Source organism: Siphateles boraxobius, unplaced genomic scaffold, assembly GCF_051911475.1.
Source record: "Siphateles boraxobius isolate OS27281-9 unplaced genomic scaffold, OSU_SipBor_1 8, whole genome shotgun sequence".
Taxonomy (NCBI): domain Eukaryota; kingdom Metazoa; phylum Chordata; class Actinopteri; order Cypriniformes; family Leuciscidae; genus Siphateles; species Siphateles boraxobius.
In genome coordinates, this window is record NW_027509208.1 from 31,706,917 (window position 1) to 31,711,342 (window position 4,426).

A 4,426-nucleotide genomic window follows, 5' to 3' on the forward strand; every position below is an offset into this window, starting at 1 on the left:
GTAAATGGTGCGCGAAGCTTGCCTATCTGTCAGACATATTCACTCATATAAATGTACTGAATGAAAGCATGCAAGGTCCATCATCATCCATCCTGAACTATATGGACAAGATCGAGGCTTTCATCAGCAATCTGAAACTGGAGATCCCGAGTGGAAAAATAAGTTTAATACTTTAAAGGCAAAGAAGTGCAAAAGGTCCATTCAACAGTGGATAAGAGCAAAAATAAAAACAAAGGTTACAAAAACAGTCTAAAAACTAGCACTGTTGCGGTTCTAAAACTAGCACCAACTTATCTCACTAACTGTTGGAGACCGAAGTTTTTCATGCTCAAGCAACCTTTGCATTAAGCCCCAAACCACTCTCTGTTCCCCCTAACTCGCTTCTGAACTTTTCCCACCTTTAGTTAATTGGAACATACCATTTTCTGTCAAACTAACTCTTGTCTCTTTATACATTTCAGAAAGTTCCCTTAATGATAGTTAAGACAAAGACTTTAAAAACAATCAATAAATACAACATACAGGCAAGGGAAAAAAAAGGTTAAGCCCACTCTTCTAACAACATAAAATACAACAGTAAAAACCCACATTAACGATTATTACATGCATGATATAAAGAACAACAAGGACACAATTTTGTGGGATGGAGAAGCAACACTGGATACGAGATCCCTTTAGTTGTGAGGCAAGAGAGCACTGTATGTCAGGAGGAGCTGATATGTGGCTTCATAAAAATCACATAAGGCTCCTGCCTTCAACTGCTTTTCAGAGGGTTAAAGGGCCCTATTTTAACGATCTAAGCGCATGGTCTAAAGCACACGGCGCAAGTGCACTCAGAGCGTGTCTGAATCCACTTTTGCTAGTTTAACGGAGGGGAAATGGTTGCATGGTCTAAAAAGGTTGTCCCTATTCTCTTAATGAGTAATGGGTGTGTTTTGGGCATAACGTGCAATAAACCATCAGAGTCTCATCTCCCATTCCCTTTAAAAGCCAGTTGCGCTCACACCGTGGCGAATTCGCTATTTACATGACGGAATTTGCAAGCGGAAAAACTGAACGCTTCTCCAGAGAGGAAACGGATCTGCTCATGCACGAGGTTAAAGCGCAGACCATCTACGGGACAAGCCAGATTCCACCATACATTTATGCACAAAATAGCAATGCGACAACAATGCGCCTAAACACACCTCGTTGTCAGACCAGCAGCCCATTGGTGCAAATGCATTTGTTATTTAAACAACGTGGCGCAGGAAGTGAAAATGATAACTGCGTCGGGCTGAAACTAGCAAATAACACTTGTGTCGCGCCTGGCGCTGCTTTGCGCAGGTTTATGATAGGGCCCAAAGAGTCTTGGACAGTTCTGGGTGTTTTGTTGCCAAGGAATACCCCATCTTAGGAGTGGCTGCACTCTACATTTTAGTACCTTTTTCTACCACTTACCTATGTGAGAGTGGATTTTCTGCTCTGCAATGAAAACAAAATACAGATCTCGCCTACAGCATCACAGCATGCGTGTTTGTCTGCCCAAAATAATTCCTAGATTAGATGTGTTGTGTTCAAAGAAGCAGGCACACCCTTCTCACTAATACATTTTACACCTTCCTAACCCTTAAGCTAGAAGTAGATTTTGAAAAAAGAAAATCAGTTCTTGAAATTTGTATTGCATGTCTTTGTAAAGCAGTAGTATTCAGTTCACAGCTATTCCTCTCGTTACCTTGGCTTAACAGAACCATTAGGCTGCTGTTTCGACATTTGAAAGATTATCATGACTTTCTATATGTCTTATTTCTTAAGCATTTTGGTATTACAATCAAATGTATATTTCTTTCATATGACAAATGAAAAACGGCTCTGTTGTAACTATTGTTGAGTAATTATATAATTTTTCCTAAATAGAAGCATATGTGATGCTAAGTGTAAATAATAATAATAATAATAATAAAAACAGGTAACACTTTACAATAAGGTTAATTAGTTAACATTAGTTAATGTATTAATTAACATGAACTAATCATGAGCAATCCATTTGTTACTGTATTTGTTAATCTTTGTTAACGTTACTTAAGAAATATGCAGCTGTTCATTGTTAGATTTTAATAAAGTATTAGTAAATGTTGAAATTAACATTAACAAAGATATACTGTAACCAAATGCTGTATCCAAAAACATTATAATAATGTTCTTTATTATTTCATGTTAACTAATGTAGTTAACTAATGATAACTAATGAACCTTATTGTAAAGTGTTACCAAAAAACACTATTATGTTTTGTGTTTATTTGAAAGATTGCAACGATATGCATCCCACCCTGGTATACTTCAAGTACATGCAAAGTGTGCTGATATCTTTGTCCCTGTACCAAATGGCACACTTCATATGCACTTCCGGTCTTGTGGACTTACAATGGCTGCCGCATATGTGTGTCCATTAAGTCCATGAGACCGTAGCGTGTCCCATTTGTCATTTTTGGCAATTTAAAAAAGAAATAAATGAAAAGAAGAGTAAAGTGCAGTGAGGGTGTTTCTTATTTAGCGACAATGGGAGTGACAGTAAAAATGACATCTTTCTCTCTCCTGACTGCCGTTATCAATCCGTCTCTATTTGTTTTTTTTTCTCTTTTTGAAAGTTGTGAAAACACTACTGTGGAGTTTTTATTGAGCTATTTGAGCAAATGGGAACACAAAAAATATATATTTAACATATAGTTGAAGCTAGAAGTTTACCCAACTATGATGACTTCCTCTTCTGAGAAACCCGGAAATGTGAAAAGGGTCAATAGATTTAATGCAAAAACAACCCTTTGACTTCAAACAATCTAGTAATTCCATAATTACAGAAGTGAAATAAAAGTGTGTTAATGTATAGGTGTGTGTGGGTGAGTGTGAGTGTGGGTGTGTGTATGTGTGTGTATGCATAAACAAATTAACCATTTATTATTCATTACCGTCGTCATTGCCATCACCACCACCACTCCTCACTACCATCATACTGCCGACATTGTATTAGTCAATTTTTATTTTTATTCTTATTTCCATCTTTCCTCCTATGTAACAATTGCCATTGTCAGCACTCTCCAAAAATAAAAGATACTAATAATATAAGATAACTCTCCCCCTACATCTCTTCAGTCCCTATCTTCTCTTTTTTATGTTATGTGTAGTGTCTAAGGTGCATTAAAAGGAGTACAGTGTGAGAGTGTCCCAACTTGGTACAGAGATGCTGTCCCATGGAAACCACTTCTCGCCTGTCTTGCCTGCCTAAGTGTTTGAGGTTTTTCATATATATATATATACATTTTTTCCCCCCTATTCTACTTTGGGGTGCATTAAAAACACATGAAAAGATTAGGGGGGAATTTGGAAACTATCAATTGATTTAACCATAGCAGTAGTGATAACAATAAACACCAGGTTAGTAATTCCAGAACAGCACTGACAATAATAATATTGATAATAATAATAATAATAATAATGACAATGATGTTGGCAATGGTGATAGCAATGGTGATAGCAATGATGAGAGCAACGACAATAACAACAGCAATTACAACAATAATTAAAATAAAAATAGTAATCATAACAGTAACTGTAATGATAATAATGACAATGATGACAAAAATAACAAAAATGCAGTAATATCCGTGGGTTGATTAAAAAGGTGGGAGGAGTCGAAGTTGAGAGGAGAGAAAAGATTCATAGTTGTAGGAGGTCAGAAAGTGTTGGATGGCAGAGGTCGGTTTCAGATTATTCAAATGAATAATCATTTAAAGCGTAGCCCTATGTTTTACACACAACAAAAATAACCTGTATTTGACAGAAATTACAGAATCGTTATTGTGAATTTTTATGGTTTTCAATGAATTAAACTACTCCAATATCATTTTGGCTTTAGATTTTCCTAATAAATGGGCAAGAATTAACCTGCTGTCCTCCATGATTCCTGTTCTGTTCAACAACAAAGCATGACTTTGTCGCCTTTGGATTTTGGCTTGCTTAGTTGGGGACACTTAATATTCAACAAAAATATTGATCTGCCTGAATTGACACCATTATATGAGAATTGAACTGAGCTGGACAATATGGACATCACTGTTCCCCAAAGTTGCTATAAATATAAATTAACTAAATTAATAACTTTTAATACAACAAAAATGAACCATCACTGAACTTTCTTGAACTGGACTAGGAGACTATTTTCTTCTGCTGTAGGCTACAGCAGAAACAAACACTGTTGTATTATTTTCATGTTATCACTGTGAAGCTGCTTTGAAACAATCTGTATTGTTAAAAAGCGCTATATAAATAAACAACTTGACTTGAGAGTTGACTTGAGAACTGGCGGCGAGCTCGTAATCACGACTTCAGAAGTAGGAAGTACGAAATCTCCGATAGCACGTGAAGGCAGCATCAGTGTGAGCAACAGAGT

The 4,426-nt window shown here is 36.4% G+C and overlaps 1 protein-coding gene across 1 annotated transcript in view; it reads right to left on the bottom strand.

Annotated features, from left to right (window-relative positions):
• Positions 1-4,426, bottom strand: part of lats1 (large tumor suppressor kinase 1) — a 310,530-nt gene that overhangs the window by 53,938 nt on the left and 252,166 nt on the right. The gene's annotated exons all lie outside the window — the stretch shown is intronic.